This window comes from Rutidosis leptorrhynchoides, chromosome 2 (assembly GCF_046630445.1).
Source record: "Rutidosis leptorrhynchoides isolate AG116_Rl617_1_P2 chromosome 2, CSIRO_AGI_Rlap_v1, whole genome shotgun sequence".
Classification (NCBI taxonomy): Eukaryota; Viridiplantae; Streptophyta; class Magnoliopsida; order Asterales; family Asteraceae; genus Rutidosis; species Rutidosis leptorrhynchoides.
The window spans coordinates 643,538,989-643,560,539 of record NC_092334.1 but is presented as its reverse complement, the minus strand read 5'-3'; positions in this window follow the sequence as shown (position 1 = coordinate 643,560,539).

Genomic DNA, 21,551 nt, shown 5'->3' with positions numbered 1-21,551 from the left:
TTAAATTCACATGCATAGTTGACTTGTAATTTTCGTTCCGATGACTCGTACGTTGTCACTCGACTTATGTCCCGATTCCAGTTTCTCGAACGCATTTTCGTACGCTTAGAAAACTCGCAATTTACGTTTTGTGACTCGTACCTTTGTCAAAATATAGTCTTAAATTATCAATAAACTATATCATTCAAAGTGTATCTTAAACTTTCGAGTGTTTTGGTCATTTACTTCTATAAATCATTGTCTCGCTATTTGTTGATATATATATAATAACAAATCATTTTATGACCAAGTTAATATATATTTTCAACATTCATAAACACGTTTTAAATATACGTCGCAAGTTATTCATACAATTAATATTCCAACTTATCATATATATTCAAATAAATATTTAAACCAATAAGTTTAATGTACGGTATTAAACAATTAAAACTTTGTTACGTTTTCAAGTTATAGTATATATATATATCTATTTACATATAATGATTTGCGAATCGTTGAGAACAACCGAAGGGTACTTGAATAGTTCAAAAATTTTGAGATTCAGTTTTACAGATTTTGCTTATCGTGTCGAAAACATTAAATCATTTAAAGATAAAGTGTAAATTTGGTCAGAAATTTTCGGGTCATCACAGTACCTACCCGTTAAAGAAATTTCGTCCCGAAATTTAAGTGAGGTCGTCATGGCTAACAATAGAAATGTTTTCATGACGAATATGAGTTGATAAATAGAATTTTATCACCGTTGAATTATATGGATAAAACAATCCGATTTCTCGAAGCGTATGAGAGAAGTTATCGTAAAAGAATGAAATGAAAGAATAGAGATTCGTCTTAGCTTTTGACGTAGTTACGATTGATTTTCGGAATTTAAGGAATAGAAAATCTTCATAATCTAAATAAGATTTGATTCTTCGGAATTTGCGGAAATTAGGATTTTCTTTGATTAAATGCGTAATCTGCCTCGATTGCTATGTCTGATATTTCGCTATAAATTGATCTCTTCCATTTCATTTGTTTTCATTACTCCTATAATCTTCTTCCTTATTTAATACTTCTTAATAGATTATGAAAATGCTTCATCCAGTTCTGATTCTTGATATACTCCTAACTTTCATATTTATCATTCTTCTTTTTCATCTGCCTCTGGAGGAATCTATTCACTTTTACTATACTCTTAGCTTTATAGTGTTTTTAGTTCTCCCGTGTCTTTATATTGCTATACGCATTGATATACATGGTTTGTAAATTTCGGATTTGTTATCGGGATTATATTCTCCTTTATATTTCGAAGCTTCATGCTTTCGTTCTCTCTTCCCGCCTTCAAGTCAAGCGAATAATGGTCCAGAATTCGTAGGTATGGAGTTTTGGATAAACATAGTTAATGTTCTAAGAAGGGAATTGTAATGGCACGATCTTGATTTGTCAAATTACGAGAATATTCGGAAAAGACCGAATCATCAAGAAATATATTTTCTTGATATACTTAGAGATTATATGGAATGAAAGAGTTATATAACATGGTTCATGATGAGGGTGGGATCTGTGAACCTTTATCACGTTCCATTAGAAACTCAGCATGACTTACTGTAATATAATCACGTTGATCAAGTGTCATTATATTATACTAATTCATGCTTCAGTTCCCAACACTACTTTAAAACATTCATATTTTAAACTTGAAGGTTTCAGAATTTAGAAACTAAAATAGTTTCTTTTATGATGCAATACATATAGCGCGAAGAGATGAATGGTTTCAGATAAGAATAATTATGAAAATATCTCCAGAAATATGGAGGATATTTATAATGGAAGATACGATGATATCTTAGAATATTTAAGATAAGATGATGATGAAGAATATTATCCGTAAAGGTTTTAGAATAAGGAGTAAGGTATTCGCTAATGATTTCAGAAGACACTGAATCATTTGGATTCTTTGAAGGAAGGTTCAGTCTTTGTGATTTATTCACAGCCTCCTTCATACTTTGCTCAATCCGTTTTCCAGTTCCAAACCTTCTCTTTTTCTCAGTTTTACCACCATACTATTCTTTATTATCAAACTTTTGACTGTTAAGATCGTTTATAGTTTTTGCTGCTTCATCAGCATTTTTTCAAAATTCGGAGAACTAGTTTTGTAGTTTTAGGGTGTTTTTCAGAAACTTCACATTCGAAGTATGTAAGTCTAGGAGGTAGACGTTATATGTATACATATAACTGTTGGCGTAGACGTGCTGCAAGATTTCAAAATACTGATTGCTAATTCCCGGTAGTTAGTATGGCAATTATTGTTACAAGATGTGGATGAGTACATGATAGGGTTTCAATGAGTATAAGGATTTTTCGGAAGATCAAGGATCAACGAGGTTGTTGGTAAATTTACTGCTAATGTGGTGGAGCATAAAAGGTTCCCCAGTAACAAAAACGTATATGCCAAAGTTACAATTCTGAAAGATCGTTGTTGTCTGGTTGAATGGTTGGTAATACTGGATACTTTAAAAAGGAATTGCAAGGTTATTTTCGGTAAAAACAATGCTGAAGGATCTTGCACAATTTTGAAGTCAAAGTATAGCTTTGAAAGATGTAGAGATCTAAGAATGATGTCACTGGTTCAGAGTTATGACTTGGATTCTGATCCGTCAATATCAGAATATGTAATTGATTTTGTATGAAAATGATTGTATATCGTTGTGAGTATTATTAATAATTTTTTTGAATCAAAGTTGAAGAATGTACAGTATAACATATTAATTGTGAACTTATATATTTCCCGGGAATTACCTACCCGTTAAAGATTTCACAAGTAATATTTTGTACAGAAGAATTTTCATTACAGTCTTTATGAAAATATATGTATGTATATTTCTTCAGATGTAATACAGATTTAATGAGTTAATATCATATTAAGCTCATTTGATTTTCGGCTTGACTTAGAAATGATTAATCTCTAAAACATTAAAGATTACATAATCTTTGCGGAGTTTTTCACTAATGAAATCAACACTTCATTATTTATTCTTATTGATATTCCTCGGTGAAGGATGTTGGTGCTCGTGGAATTTTTGTGAACCTTACAAGGCACAGATGATGTTTTCTGGAAACTTTCGAGTATATCGAAATTGAAAATGTAAAATCAATTATGTAATTGATTAATACACTTGGTTTATTATGAAATGAAATTTATTGGGTTGAAACAGAGATTGTAGTTAACAATGGTTAAGTTGTTAAGGAAGGATGTACATCATTGCATATGAGTAATATGAACTAATCGAGTAGTACCTACCAGTTAAGATTCACATGTAATAGCTTAGTACGAAAAGATTTATTTTGAGTTCAAAATTCATATATATTAAATATACATAAAATTTCTTCAGGGAAAATGAGTTAATATTTCATCGGTTATTGTTGCTGGTATTTCTTGGTAACTACGGTGCGTATGACGTTGATGCTCGTGGAACAGATTGTGAAGTTGAGGTTTGTGATGCGGATGTTGTTGGTGGTGGTAATGGTACTGTTGGTGTTGTTGTCGGTGGTACTGTTGATGCCGTTGATGCTGCTGGTGCTTGTAACCTTTGCACCATATTCTCCAAAGCCACTACCCGAGCGCGAAGCTCTTTGACTTCTTCTATTACACCAGGATGATTGGCAGTTCGGACGAGCGGATGAATAAGATCCAGAATTTGAGATAGTATATTATCGTGACGAGATACTCTGAAAATGAGAGAGAAAATGGTGTCTCGAACAGGTTCGCCGATAAGTGCTTCAGGTTCTTCGCCAAGAGGACAATGTGGTGAATGGAAGGGATCGCCTTCTTCTTGTCTCCAATAATTAAGTAGGCTACGAACCCATCCCCAATTCATCCAGAATAGATGATGGCTAATTGGTTGATCCATTCCGGTTACACTGTCTTCGGAATTCAGGTGAATATCCATATCGGAATAGCTGTCGGAGTTTAAGGAATTTGAACTAGATATGGGATTCATCTTACACGATTAGATAAAGGATTTTTGGTATGAAATGATTTTTGGGTATCGGATGATATTCTAATTACATAGAATACAAATATATAGTACAAGGGATCCCGCAAATTACGGAGAAATTTTCGAAAGCTGCCAGGTAAAGTTGACAGTAACAGATATGATAAGATATGAAATTTGGTCTATACACTATCTATGCAATCAATGCAATAAGACGCGTTTAGACTTAAGATGATAGACAGGTAATTTCCAATAAGAAATGATAAGCAAAATTTTTGACATGCAGACACAGTCGAAGTCCAGACTTACTAATGTATCCTAACAATTATCAGTTAGACACACTCATGCAAGACCTGGTTCACTAGGACCAACGCTCTGATACCAACTGTGACGATCGCTCCAAATCCATATGGACGAACACGTCATTCATCGATTTCATTGCGAGGTATTTGACCTCTATATGATACGTTTTGTAAACATTGCATTCTTTTGAAAAGGCACACCATAAATGAATATTTAAATCAAAGGTTTTCGACATCTGATGATTTCTACATATAGACAATCACAATAAATAATAGTTTACAATAGTACTTCCGTTAACAATGCAGTCAAAATAAGATACATGGTGATGATTTGGTGAATGCAACGTTTCCTTGAAAAATATGCCATGTAAGACTCCATGCATATAGCTTGTCTAACATATAAGCAAACAGCGGAAGACTTCTAGGGAACCTGAGAATAAACATGCTAACAAGTGTCAACACAAAGGTTGGTGAGTTCATAGTTTTAATATTGCGCATAATCTGTATATAAAAGTGAATCACAAGTTTTCAGTTGTTTCATCCAGAAACGTTTATCAAAATATTCTACAAGATTGAGCATCCTGGTAACTAAGCTTTAACATTATAATAAGTACCCCTGTTTTAACATACATGCAACCAACATGTACAATACACGCAAACCAACGTGTACTAAACTCAAATAGCATACGTCTGTTTTATAGTTCAGGCTAGGGTTTCTATACCTGGAACAGACGGGGATGTCAAGCCCGTGCCCACCAGTTCTTATAACCGGTAGTTACTAGTTACCAAAGCTAAGAAATTTTCGGTTCAAACTCGGTGTAGAATTTAGTATGTACTTGTATCCATTGCGTTTAAAATAAATTGCATGTATTCTCAGCCCAAAAATATATATTGCAAAAGCAATTAAAAAGGGAGCAAATGAAACTCACCTTAGCAGCACATAAGGTTATTCATCAAAAAGTGACCGTAAGTTAGAATGCAAGATTAACCGTAGATCTCAACCTAGAGAACATATGTTGGTCAATACATGTCTAACAAACTAGGTTGGGTCATAGTGTATCACAATCCTAATGCTCGAGATCGACATACAAAAGTTATCCAAAGTCGTTTCAAAAAGTCAATTTTGACAATAGTTCAACAAAACGAGACGTACCTTATATAAGGATTCATTTACTCGGTTGGTAATATTCAAAAATTCAAATTATCAATCTTACAAACAAGTTGTTTAAATATTAATTGCAGATTCAAAAGCAATTTCAATTAACGTCAATCATAATTCAGTTGATCATATCTTTTAATCCGTTCATCGAAACTATTCGATATATGAATGAAAAGTTATTGATTTTTCGTCAGCTTTCCAAAAACATGTATATCATATACCTTTTACCAGTAATATATGTATTTAATTTGTGATTCATTATAATCTGTTTAACGACGAAATTTAGCATACAAGAATGCTTAAATATATATACTCGAGCACTAGACATGGATACACAATTAATATATAAAAGATAAAATATGAGTGCTTACGTATCAATATTGAGATTCAATATTGTAGAAAAGTACGTAGACACAACGGAGATGATAAACACTAGGTTTGACTTGCGAACAGTACCCATGAATATTACCCATAACCTCCATAGCTATAACCCATATTTTCCTTAGCTCTATCCCGCTCGTAAAACTTGTTTTTAAATTACTCGAACGGCACTCCGTCGTAGTATTTTATGTATAATACTAATTAATAATACTAATATTAATAAGATTAATAATAATATTAATCTTAATATTAATAATAATAAAAATAATAATAATAATAATAATAATAATAATAATAATAATAATAATAATATAATAATAAATAAATATAATGCATACGGAGTGAGGATAGATGGATAGATGAAAAGGTGTAAAAACTGAACCCAAACTCGAGCAATTTATAGAACCTTTTCTGAAAAAGTACCCCATGCGATCACATGGGATTTGTGCTTCAAGGCCATGCAATCGCATGGCCCTCTGATCCAGCTCACAAACTTTTAACTTTTTGTTTGTCGACATAATTTTATATAATATATATAATATATTTAATTTATATAATTAATTATATATTATATTAAATTCACATGCATAGTTTACTTGTAATTTTCGTTCTGATGACTCGTACGTTGTCACTCGACTTATGTCCCGATTCCGGTTTCTCGAATGCATTTTCGTACGCTTAGAAAACTCGCAATTTACGTTTTGTGACTCGTACCTTTGTCAAAATATAGTCTTAAATTATCAATAAACTATATCATTCAAAGTGTATCTTAAACTTTCGAGTGTTTTGGTCATTTACTTCTATAAATCATTGTCTCGCTATTTGTTGATATATATATAATAACAAATCATTTTATGACCAAGTTAATATATATTTTCAACATTCATAAACACGTTTTAAATATACGTCGCAAGTTATTCATACAATTAATATTCCAACTTATCATATATATTCAAATAAATATTTAAACCAATAAGTTTAATGTACGGTATTAAACAATTAAAACTTTGTTACGTTTTCAAGTTATAGTATATATATGTATCTATTTACATATAATGGTTTGCGAATCGTTGAGAACAACCGAAGGGTACTTGAATAGTTCAAAAATTTTGAGATTCGGTTTTACAGACTTTGCTTATCGTGTCGAAAACATTAAATCATTTAAAGATAAAGTTTAAATTTGGTCAGAAATTTCCGGGTCATCACAATGGCCACGGAGGTTCACCTGCAATGACTCCAGACTGCTCATAAAACGGTTAGTCGCCCTGAGATTAGTCAGTTAAAAAAATATTGGATACCCAGGTTATCAAAAAAATAAAAAAATAATCGTAGTTCACTAATTTTTTCTACTTGTTTCAATTTAATTTAATTTAATTGTTCATTACATAAAAAATGAATTTGATTAAGTTTACTATATTCTCCCTCACTAATAGCATTAAAATTACAATAATGCAAGGAATTCATTAATTAAAATAGAACTATCATTGTGTATAAAGTAATTAATAATACTTATAATATATTCTTTTCATTAAAACTGTATTTTTGTGTATATAGACAATTAAATCAAGATGAATGGATATGGAGTACTAAAGTTTGTTTATACACACAATTTGATGAGATGAATCGAATATTTATAAAATAACAATTTACTTATTCTCTTATCTTCAAAAAGAGTGTTTAGCTCTAAATCGTCTTCATTGCAAATTGCAAAATGTGATGGATTTAAGATAGATGAGTAGTTTGTCATTTTAACCCTCCATTAATCCAATGCTTTTAATTAGTTTGTCATTTTTACCTTTTTTATATCAAGTAAATTAAATACTTAGCATGACTTGAAAATTTATAAATATATAAAGGTGTTGTGATTTAGTAATTTATAACTACTTTTAGTGACCTAATTAACTACAAACTTCTTCATTATATAAGATTTTAGTAGAGAGTAAAGGATAAGACTTGTATATAATATATAAATGAGTGCATCACATGCTTACAATTGTATGCATATTTATACTACAAGAATCACTATACAAATGCTATTCATGTTCATTTTTCAAATGAGGAACAATATAAAGATTTAGAGTAATATAATTGATCATTCAAATCTTGGACTTTAGAGGATACATATCTTGACTTTTAGGATACTTGTATAGTCAAGATATTATAACAAAAGGGGTATAATGGGGTTTTTGATGACTTTTATTGTCATTTTTAGTATGAGACATTTTTTACGAGACAAACTAAACTAGTAAGTGGGACAAATTTATTTATTTTTTTAAGATGGAGGAAGTATTTATTATGATAATTGAACATACAATATTTTAATTGTTGAATTCGTCAAAATTTCAAGTACATTAGAATCTAAGTTAGTTTGTAAATTAGTGATTGTGTTTCGACCAATCTTCATTTTAATCTATTCTCGAACATCTTGTAAGATCCATAACTTATCAGTAAAATAATACGGAGTGATTGAAAAACAAACATACAATTTGCAATATGATATTGCTAAGGGCTTTACACAATTTAAAATCCATATATAAAGGGTAGAAAGAGTGTTCGTTTCTACTTTCTAGCATTGACTTGACTTTTTATACGGGAGTATAATTATTTTCTACTCTTAGATAGGAGGAAACTTAGAAAGAAAAAAAGTGGAAACTTAGGGGAAAAAAACTTTCACTACTTTTACACATGGTTACCTTAATTTTTTATAGAAAGAAATAAATGATGTAAAACGTAAAGAAACAAAATCAAATCATTTTAATGGGAATTTAAAAATAGAAAAAAATTAGACATTATTATCCTTCCATCTATTTTCATTTCCCTTCTTATGAAATCAACGTTTTATTCCAAAGGTTTAGAGTTAAAACTACCAATATTATATATACTTTCAGTATTGTTCAAATGTAAGCTATATACTTCAAAAATATCATTTTATGTCATAAACTTAAAAAAATGTGTGTTAATTAAAACAAAATGTGACCGATTACCTGCTAGTCCAGTAACACAAATTATGTGTCATTTTTGAACTAAAAAAATTACGTGAACAATCCTTGTAGTTTTCTCGTTTTGCGTGTGCAGTCTCCGAGGCTAACGGACGTTAAAAACGTTAAATCAAATCACATGCCAAACAAGTGAGGTCCCATCGTTAAGGTGAGGGATCAACCGCTGAATTATGATACTTGAGTGACCAACCGAGTCGGAAAAAACATATGTGGTAAATGTGAAATATGAGACAAACAGTAAAGACGAATCGCGTAATTTTTTCTTTAATAAATGCCTTATTTATCAGGTCAAAGTTTATATATGCTGATAATAACACATAAACAACGAGTTTATAGCCTAATATATTTTTAGGTATATAGCTTACATCGGAATAAAAATGAAAATATATGACTTATTCGTAGCGAGTTTTATTCTAAAGAGAATTGTTTCTCGAAAAGAAAAAAGAAAAAGAAAAGTGGAAAGAAAGTATAAAAAAAAATGTGTTACATAATTTAGTGTAATTTTTTCATGTATTATATTACGTATTAGAAGGATTTTTTTCTTTTTTTCCCTTTCATTTTTAATCTCTTTTTGTAATGTAGATAACATAGTGTATATGGACCACTAAAACATTTTGTATTTTGAAATACAGTTTCTTTTCGTTGGAAAGAAAAAAAAAAAAAAAAAACTTTGAACAATTTTAGAAGTTAGAAGTAATAAAAAAAAATTGTCGAATGAAACCCTCCAACTAAGAGGTTGTGAGTTCAAGTTAAGAGGTGGATATATTTGTATATACTCCGTATTTGTGTAAAGAAAAATGGTAACCATAGTCCTATAGTTAAGGTTGCCATATTTATCTTTATTTCAAAATTATAGATCGCCCCCTACTTACGATAAATAATATGATTTTCAAATTTATACAATGAAAGTTAACATATAAATAGAACTAGTTATTGAACCCTCGCTTCGCGCCGGGGGGTTCGATTTTTAATGTATTTTATTGCGTTTAGTAACATTATTTTGTGGCAAACGATGATGTCGTTGAAGCGCAACTCGAGTCGAACTAAAAGATATAACTCGTGAGAGATTTAAATGTTATTTTAAATTAAAAATATATGTGCATCTCCGCGTTTCGCTATGGAATTGTCGACTTTTAAAAATTTAACGCAAAATCAACGTGTATGAAAAGTACCCCAAATATTTAGCGTTTTTTAAAAAGCGTCCGTTTTGCGTATAGCTAGTGACATTGTGTTCCTAAAATTATTTCGAGTTTAACGACGGTGTTGGAAAAATTTAACTCGTTGCGAGCGAGAAGATATGACCCGTTGAATATTTGGGTGGAGTTTATTTAAGATTTTTTATGAAAATGATTATTTGACACTTTACCCCCTGTTTGGGGGTCGATATGAATTTTTCAAAAAAAGTGTGGGGGCCTTTGTTGGTAAAATGTAATTTAGTTAAAATTAAAAAAAAAAATGTGAAAAGTCAAAAATACCCCTGGTACTATTCATAACTTTTGGTTATTAGTTAATACTAGTTATTGAACCCTCGTTTCGCGCCGGGGGTTCGATTTTTAATGTATTTTATTGCGTTTAGTAAAATTATTTTGTGGCTAACGATAATGTCGTTGAAGCGCAACTCGAGTCGAACTAAAAGGTATAACCCGTGATAGATTTAAATGTTATTTTAAATTAACAATATATGTGCATCTCCGCGTTTCGCTATGGAATTGTCGACTTTTAAAAATTTAACGCAAAATCAACGTGTATGAAAAGTATGTAGTGACCTGAAATTTTCCATGTTTATATATATTAAATGAAATTATTATTTACATGATTAAGTGTTTCCAACATGTTAAGCAATCAAACTTGTTAAGACTTGATTAATTTAAATAGGTTTCATATAGACAATTGACCACCCAAGTTGACCGGTGATTCACGAACGTTAAAACTTGTAAAAACTATATGATGACATATATATGATTATATATATAGTTAACATGATATTATGATAAGTAAGTATCTCATTAGGTATTTTAACAATGAGTTATATACATAAAATTGAGTTTATTGAATTAAGAAACTCGAAACGATATATATAACGATTATCGTTATAACAACGTCTTACTAAATACATATGAATCATATTAAGATATTGATACACTATATTTAATCATGATAAATGATAAGTAAACATGTCATTAAGTGTATTAACAATGAACTACATATGTAAAAACAAGACTACTAACTTAATGATTTCGAAACGAGACATATATGTAACGATTATCGTTGTAACAACATTTAACTGTATATATATCATACTAAGATATATTAATATATCATAATATCATGATAATGTAATAATTTAACATCTCTTTAGATATAATAAACAATGGGTTAACAACATTTAACAAGATCGTTAACCTAAAGGTTTCAAAACAACATTTACATGTAACGACTAACGATGACTTAACGACTCAGTTAAAATGTATATACATGTAGTGTTTTAATATATATTCATACACTTTTGAAAGACTTCAAGACACTTATCAAAATACTTCTACTTAACAAAAATGCTTACAATTACATCCTCGTTCAGTTTCATCAACAATTCTACTCGTATGCACCCGTATTCGTACTCGCACAATACACAGCTTTTAGATGTATGTACTATTGGTATATACACTCCAATGATCAGCTCTTAGCAGTGCATGTGAGTCACCTAACACATGTGGAAACCATCATTTGGCAACTTGTCACGACCTGGAAAATTCCGACTAATTTTAAACCAAACTCTCGATACGATATTATATTTTTGACAAGATAAGCCAAGTCTGTTAGGATTAGTCTCAAAAAGTTTGAACTGTTTCATATATTCAATTGACCTTCGACTGTGCTCGACAATTCACGAACTATTATTTGTAAATAAATATGTATACATATAAAAATAAATAAAAATATATGTATAGAGTATATTAAATATAATTAGTTAACGATTGTAATACACGTTGGACGTATCGATTATTATTTAGAGAAGTTCAATTCGAACTTATATGATTTTAAAATAAACGGTGATCCGAAAATGAGTTCTATAAATTTTAGGCTTACTAAAAATGTATTTAGGATCTAGCTATTTAATTTTAACACTTTTTATATTTTACCCAGAATTGCGAGGGACAGTTGATGTAATTTTTTTATTTAACAAATTAAGGATCGAATTCTATACCATAATGACCAAAATAAATAAAGATATTTAATCTAAAAATATGGGATTTTTCTGGAGACTTTTAATTAGGTTATTAATGAAACACTTTTATCAAAGGAACTCGAATTTCAGCCCGTGAATGAAATAGTAGACGACGGCTAACTTAATCACACGTTTTAATTTCATTTGATTATTATAATATAATTATTACTTTATGTTATTATTATTATAATCTCAATTTGATCCCGTGAATTGAAAATGCACAATAATTATTGAATTAAGATTACTATGTTTGTTGAGTAGTGTTTGTGTTTTGTTTTCTCACAATTAAAACATACGGATATATAATTATACATATAGGAATTGTAGTAATATTTTATATTAATTAGGTTATTAATGAAACACTTTTATCAAAGGAACACGAATTTCAGCCCGTGAATGAAATAGTAGACGACGGCTAACTTAATCACACGTTTTAATTTCATTTGATTATTATAATATAATTATTACTTTATGTTATTATTATTATAATCTCAATTTGATCCCGTGAATTGAAAATGCACAATAATTATTGAATTAAGATTACTATGTTTGTTGAGTAGTGTTTGTGTTTTGTTTTCTCACAATTAAATCATACGGATATATAATTATACATATAGGAATGAGTCACCAACTTGATATCATTTTCTTTCTATATATATTAGATGCAGAAAACCCAATACCCACCAAACACCAACACCCTCAATTCACTTTTAAAACTATCTTCATCTAAATCGAGCACCAAACCACCTTGTTATTACGATATTCATCATCAAAACTCTCATATCTCTCTTGACAACCATGAACACCTACGGCCCTTAAACACCCTTGATCATCTCTCTCTCTACATTTCCTTTTTGTGACAACCCAAAACCATCATCATCGTAGTACCTTGAAACCGCCACCTGACACCACCGTGAACTCCACCGACATCATTCATAACCACCACCTATCCATCACCTCTCTCTCACTAATCTCTCTCTTCCATCTCTCTTATTCAAATAACACCATCATCACTTACAACCGTTATACTACTACTGTTGCATTTTCTATTTTCATCGTGAATCACCATGAAAACCTAGTTGAAACCCACTTTCCACAACTCATCTTTCTGCTGCTCAACCAGAACACAAACACCCATTTGTGCTACTACTCGATGCTATTTTATGTTATTATAAACCATCTTGTAATTTCCTTCTGTGACTACAACATCAATGAACAAGCTAAAAACCATATCTATACGTGATTTTGGCAACTGCTGTGATTTCATATTGTTGCACTAGATCGAAACAAACCCACTTGTATCCACTATTCCGAAAATAATCACTGTTTTTGTTGTGCTAATGATCATCAGTTACTGCTACTGTTTTGCACCCCAAACCCATCGAATACCACTAACCATCATCAACTACTACTTCTGTTTATGTAACTGTTACGACCAACCCACCACCACCAAGAATGCACACACAAGCAAGCTACTGCTATTAATTGTTCTGTTGCTTCATACTTTCTTCTTCTTCTTCGATCAAACTATCTGCTACAGCTCCTATAGTTTTCTGTTTTAAGATTTAATCACACCCACGAAGAAATTGCTGCTATAGTTCAATGAATTGCATCTTTATACTGTTTCTGTTTTAATTCGAGAAGCACTTGCAGCTGCTACTTCAAATTGTTTGACAATGATAAGCACTAGGGATGTAAGCAATAATGAGATTGTTTTATGATAATGGATAGTGAGGTAATGATGATGAAATATTGAGGAGTACAGCCATTTTTATTTATTTATGTTCCTGCCGTTTTATTTTTACAAATCGTGATCAACCAAAAAGGGCCACGAATTTTGCTGTTGGGCCACATGACACTAGTGTCTCAGTTGGGCTAACTCTTGTTTGGGTTTGTTTCATTTTGTTTGGACTTTTGCAAATCATTTGGGCCGTGGTCATCCTGTTGGGCCAAAGTGATTTGGGCTGTTGCTTGTTGTTTTTGCCCTGCTGTCTGCTCGAGAATAATGGCTGCTATTGCAGCTGTACAATATTGATGATACATAATAATGTCGTATGATGATGATGAGTTAAAGAAGTTAAAATGATGATAATAATAAAGATGATGGTATATGGTATAAAATAGATTAGATGATGATATAAGTTAGGATGAAAATGATGAGCATGATGGGTGAAAACAATATAATGATATGATCATGATATGCTTCAATGGTTACTACTTGTTCTATGATGTTCGTTATCGTTGTTAGTAGAGAACACAATGACGATCGACAAAACACACATTCATTTTCCCCTGCTCGACTACTTGAATGGTATAACTAAAACTTAACCCTTTTTAATCTTGAGTTATAAATTATGGATAATTTATATATCAAGAAGGTTTTAATAACATAAAAGATAGTTAAAAGTTAAGATTATGATTATTGTTTTTGACTTGGTAAAAATGTTGAAATAATTATCTTTATATAAAAATTATGAATACAAATATTATTATTAAAAATATTATTATAATTAAATTTAACATTTTATTAAAATGATTATTATTATTATTATTATTATGATTATTATTATTATTATTATTATTATTATTATTATTATTATTATTATTATTATTATAACAATAATAAACTTAAAAGTTTTAAAACTTACAAAAAATTAGTGGGAAGCCTAGAGACAATCTGGGCCCCCACACCTCTAGCAATAGCGATTTTGACGGGTCGTTTCACAAAAATTATTATTACTACTACAAATTATTTAGTACTATTGTAATTATTATTTTTGCAAACAAAAGATAGATATTTATTACATATATCATAAGTACATCTAATTTACTATTTTAATATAAAAATAACATATATATATATATATATATATGTATATGTATATTTATATATATATATGTATATATATATGTATATATATATATATATAACATACAAATTATAAATATAAGAAGTATATTAACAATATTAATATAAACTTGTTACTTGTTATTATATGTGTTAATATATATATAAATGATATAGGTTCGTGAATCCGAGACCAACCCTATATTTGTTCAATGACGTCATATGTATTTTTACTACAAAATACAGTATGGTGAGTTTCATTTGCTCCCTTTTTAACTGCTTCTGCAATATATATTTTTGGGTTGAGAATACATGCGCTGCTTTTATAAATGTTTACGAAATAAACACAAGTACTTAAAAATATATTCTACGTTGAGTTGTACCACTGGCATACTTCCCTGTAGCTTGGTAACTAATATTTACATGGGTATTGTAAACGCGAATCATGTTGATAGATCTATCGGGCCTGACAACCCCAACCGGACTGGACGACCAGTATTCAACGGTTGCACAGTACTTCGTTTCGGTGACTACACTTGGTACGGTGTAGTAAGATTTCATAATAAAGGGAATATGCGACGTTGATTAAATGTTAAGTATGGTTATCAAGTGCTCAACCACTTAGAATATTTTTATTAAAACGTTTATGAATATGAAATCTTGTGGTCTATTAATATATTAAAAAGATTGTTATGATAAACCTATGAACTCACCAACCTTTTGGTTGACACTTTTAAGCATGTTTATTCTCAGGTACGAATTAAGTCTTTCGCTGTGCATTTGCTCATTTTAAGGACATTATTTGGAGTCGATCATTGCAATGGGACCAAATGTTGATGATTTCGTCCAGGTGGATTAGGATGGGTCGTTACAGGTGGTATCAGAGCGTTGGTCTTAGCGAACCAGGTCTTGCATTAGTGTGTCTAACTGATAGTTGTTAGGATGCATTAGCGAGTCTGGACTTCGACCTTAGCTGCATATTATAAGTATTGTTTATCATTCCTAGTGGAAAATTACCTGCTTATTATTCCTAAGTCTATACACGACTTCCTGCATTTATTTGATAGATATTGTACAGATAAATTCATATCTTAGCGTATCTGTTACTGTAGACTTTATCTAACACGTTTTCTTAAATCCCTTCGTAATCTACGGGATCTTCTGTACTATGTATAGGTATTCTATATAATTAGAATATCATCCGATATCCGAAAATCATTTCATATCGAAAAATCCCTTATTCAATCGTACGCAATGGAACTCACCATTAGATCAAGTCCCACAGATTCTGATATGGAGTCTCACTCCAGCTCCAGAAGCAGCGTCACCAGAATGAATTAATCAATCAGCCATCCCCAATTCATCTGATGGGTTCGTAGTCGACTTAACCAATGAAGACAAGAAGAAGGCGAACTTTTCCAACCACCAACCTGCACCCTCGGCGAAGAACCTGAAGCACCTACCGGTAAACCTATCCGAAACACCATTTTTAGCCTCATCTCCAGGGTAGCTCATCACGATTATCTTCTATCAAACATTCTAAACCTTATTCATCCGCTCGTTCCAATCGACAACCATCCCTGAATAATAGAAGAAGTCAACGAACTTCGCGCTCGAGAAATCAATTTGGAGAATATGGTACAAAATTTACCAGCTTCAGCAACATCACCGGCACCAACAGTACCATCAATAACAGCACCAGTACCACCACCAACCCAAGTTTCAACATCACATGCCTCAACATCCCATCATGTACCTCGAGCATAATCATCGTTCTACGTATCGTTCTATCTACTTTATCTTCGTTCTACATATCGTTCTACATCGATTATCTTCTCTCGACATGGTAATTATGTAATTTCTAAAGTTGTAGAGATTATGTAATCTAGTATTAACGATAAATCAAATGAGTTTAATATCTTATTGACTCATTAAATCCATGATTACATCTGAAGAAAATATATATGTATGTATATTTTCATAAAGATTGTAATTAAAAATTCTTTTGTGCAAACTGTTAATGATGAGAATATTTTAACGGGTAGGTAATACCCGAGGAATATTTGGGTTTCACATTAATAAGTTACACTGTACATTCTTTCAAATCTAACTCAACAATCATTTACTATCCTACTTACATCCACAAGATATACAAATCCGTTCACCACATTACAACCATTTTCATTCAATTTCATATTTGGATTTTGACTTATCAGGATCCAACAAGTGGCATAATGAAGAAAACATTTGACAAAATAAAATTTGTTAGAAACAAACAAATTAACTATGAGAAATTTTGTTAAGAATTCACGCTAACTGTTCCTAGCTAATTGTTCCTAGCTAACTAATTACATTTTATTTATCGCAATTTAATTATCGCAATTTACATTCTCGCAATTTTATTTATCGTCATTTAATTTCTGTTATTTACTTTACGCACTTTATTTATCGTCATTTAATTTATGTTATTTATTTTACGCACTTTAAATATCGGGACACGTATACAAGGTTTTGACATATCATATCGACGCATCTATATATATTATTTGGAATAACCATAGACACTCTATATGCAGTAATGTGGGAGTTAGCTATACAAGGTTGAGGTTGATTCTACAATAATATATATAGTTTGAGTTGTGATCGAGTCTGAGACGTATACGGGTCACGACACGTATTAATTAATTCGAATATAATATATTAAACTATATATGAATTACTGGACTGTTAACTGTGGACTATCGACTGTGGACTAATAAATTGGACAATTAAAAGGAATTAAAATATTAATTATAACATATGAAACTAAACAATTCTTCAAGTTTGCCACTTGATTTCATCTTAAATCTCATTGTATCTTGATGATTACAATCCGCGTTCAAACCTTTCTTGATTATTGAAAACACTTCAATCGATAAAATGAACCAACCGCACTTCATCTACGGAAGAAAAGATTGATGCATATAGTTATGCACCTAAAAAAAACACTCGGAACCTGAGTAAACGTTTAACACGTATCTGTACCAGCTCCTTTGGCATTGTTATTACCGAAAATAATTTTGCACCTCCTTTTCAAAGTAGTCAATTTTGTCACAGCTCCAGCAAGTCAACTTCGACTTTTCGTTTGAAACAACCTTATTATAACTTTGATATATATGCTTGCTTTTTATTGTTACTGGGGAACCTTTTAGATTCCACCATACTACCATCAGCGTTTAATTATCTCAAAACGCAATTCTCCTGAAAACACCTTGATTTGATAACCAATGATCCAGATCCGTTAACTTTGAAAATGCTAACGAAGCAGCATGTAGTAAATGGTCTTAATGGCCAAAAGTGATGATAAAAGAATGGAGTGTTGGGAACGCTCGATAAAAAAATTTGATACTGAAAAATGGATTGAGCTAACCATGAAGGAGACCAAAGACAAATACAAGGACCAAACCCTACAATCAAAGAATCCAGGTAATTCTGGATCCGATAAAATCTTTAGAGAATATCTTGCTCCGTACTTATGTTAAAATCTTGCGAAAAATCTTTCTTCATCAACTATCGAACTTAGAAATTCCAAACTATCATCATAAATATCTTCGATATTTCTGAAGATATTTTCATAAATATTATTGTTCAAAAATTATCTACCTCTTCGTGTTTTCAGTATTTCATTATATTAGAAACTTCTGTAAAATCTAAGTATAAATTATGAATGAATTATGGAGAAGTGTTGGGAATTGAAGCATGGGTTAGTATAATATAATGACACTTGGCCAACGTGATTATATTACAGTAAGTCATGCTGAGTTTCTAAAGGGACATGATGATTCACAAATTATAACGTCATCATGTGCCATGTTACACGACTCTTTCATTCTACTTAAGCTCTAAGCATATCACGGAAATACTACCTTTGATATTTATGTTCTTCCGTAATTCTAACAGTTACTAATAAATCGTGTTATTACATTTTCTTTCTAAATAGAAGATTTTCTTAAATTCCTTGAATTCTGAAAATCCACCAAGACTACGTCAAAAGTTAAGACGAAACTTTTCACTCTTTTGTGATAGCTTCATTCGTACGCTTCACATGATCGAATCGTTTTATCTATATTAATCAATAATGATAAAACACTATGTATCAATTTATATTCGTCATAAAAACATTTTTATTGTTAGCCATGACGACTTCGATCAAATTTCCGGACGAAATTTCTTTAACGGGTAGGTACTGTCACGACCTGGAAAATTCCGACTAATTTTAAACCAAACTCTCGATACGATATTATATTTTTGACAAGATAAGCCAAGTCCGTTAGGATTAGTCTCAAAAAGTTTGAACTGTTTCATATATTCAATTGACCTTCGACTGTGCTCGACAATTCACGAACTATTATTTGTAAATAAATATGTATACATATAAAAATAAATAAAAATATATGTATAGAGTATATTAAATATAATTAGTTAACGATTGTAATACACGTTGGACGTATCGATTATTATTTAGAGAAGTTTAATTCGAACTTATATGATTTTAAAATAAACGGTGATCCGAAAATGAGTTCTATAAATTTTAGGCTTACTAAAAATGTATTTAGGATCTAGCTATTTAATTTTAACACTTTTTATATTTTACCCAGAATTGCGAGGGACAGTTGATGTAATTTTTTTATTTAACAAATTAAGGATCGAATTCTATACCATAATGACCAAAATAAATAAAGATATTTAATCTAAAAATATGGGATTTTTCTGGAGACTTTTAATTCGCCACTGATTTATCAAAGGAACACGAATTTCAGCCCGTGAATGAAATAGTAGACGACGGCTAACTTAATCACACGTTTTAATTTCATTTGATTATTATAATATAATTATTACTTTATGTTATTATTATTATAATCTCAATTTGATCCCGTGAATTGAAAATGCACAATAATTATTGAATTAAGATTACTATGTTTGTTGAGTAGTGTTTGTGTTTTGTTTTCTCACAATTAAATCATACGAATATATAATTATACATATAGGAATGAGTCACCAACTTGATATCATTTTCTTTCTATATATATTAGATGCAGAAAACCCAATACCCACCAAACACCAACACCCTCAATTCACTTTTAAAACTATCTTCATCTAAATCGAGCACCAAACCACCTTGTTATTACGATATTCATCATCAAAACTCTCATATCTCTCTTGACAACCATGAACACCTACGGCCCTTAAACACCCTTGATCATCTCTCTCTCTCTACATTTCCTTTTTGTGACAACCCAAAACCATCATCATCGTAGCACCTTGAAACCGCCACCTGACACCACCGTGAGCTCCACCGACATCATTCATAATCACCACCTATCCATCACCTCTCTCTCACTAATCTCTCTCTTCCATCTCTCTTATTCAAATAACACCATCATCACTTACAACCGTTATACTACTACTGTTGCGTTTTCTATTTTCATCGTGAATCACCACGAAAACCTAGTTGAAACCCACTTTCCACAACTCGTCTTTCTGCTGCTCAACCAGAACACAAACACCCATTTGTGCTACTACTCGATGCTATTTTATGTTATTATAAACCATCTTGTAATTTCCTTCTGTGACTACAACATCAATGAACAAGCTAAAAACCATATCTATACGTGATTTTGGCAACTGCTGTGATTTCATATTGTTGCACTAGATCGAAACAAACCCACTTGTATTCACTATTCCGAACACAATCACTGTTTTTGTTGTGCTAATGATCATCAGTTACTGCTACTGTTTTGCACCCCAAAACCATCGAATACCACTAACCATCATCAACTACTACTTCTGTTTATGTAACTGTTACGACCAACCCACCACCACTAAGAACGCACACACAAGTAAGCTACTGCTATTAATTGTTCTGTTGCTTCATACTTTCTTCTTCTTCTTCGATCAAACTATCTGCTACAGATCCTATAGTTTTCTGTTTTAAGATTTAATCACACCCACGAAGAAATTGCTGCTATAGTTCAATGAATTGCATCTTTATACTGTTTCTGTTTTAATTCAAGAAGCACTTGCAGCTGCTACTTCAAATTGTTTGACAATGATAAGCACTAGGGATGTAAGCAATAATGAGATTGTTTTATGATAATGGATAGTGAGGTAATGATGATGAAATATTGAGGAGTACAGCCATTTTTATTTATTTATGTTCCTGCCGTTTTATTTTTACAAATCGTGATCAACCAAAAAGGGGCCACGAATTTTGCTGTTGGGCTACAGGACACTAGTGTCTCAGTTGGGCTAACTCTTGTTTGGGTTTGTTTCATTTTCTTTGGACTTTTGCAAATCATTTGGGCCGTGGTCATCCTGTTGGGCCAAAGTGATTTGGGCCGTTGCTTGTTGTTTTTGCCCTGCTGTCTGCTCGAGAATAATGGCTGCTATTGCAGCTGTACAATATTGATGATACATAATAATGTCGTATGATGATGATGAGTTAAAGAAGTTAAAATGATGATAATAATAAAGATGATGGTATATGATATAAAATAGATTAGATGATGATATAAGTTAGGATGAAAATGATGAGCATGATGGGTGAAAACAATATAATGATATGATCATGATATGCTTCAATGGTTACTACTTGTTCTATGATGTTCGTTATCGTTGTT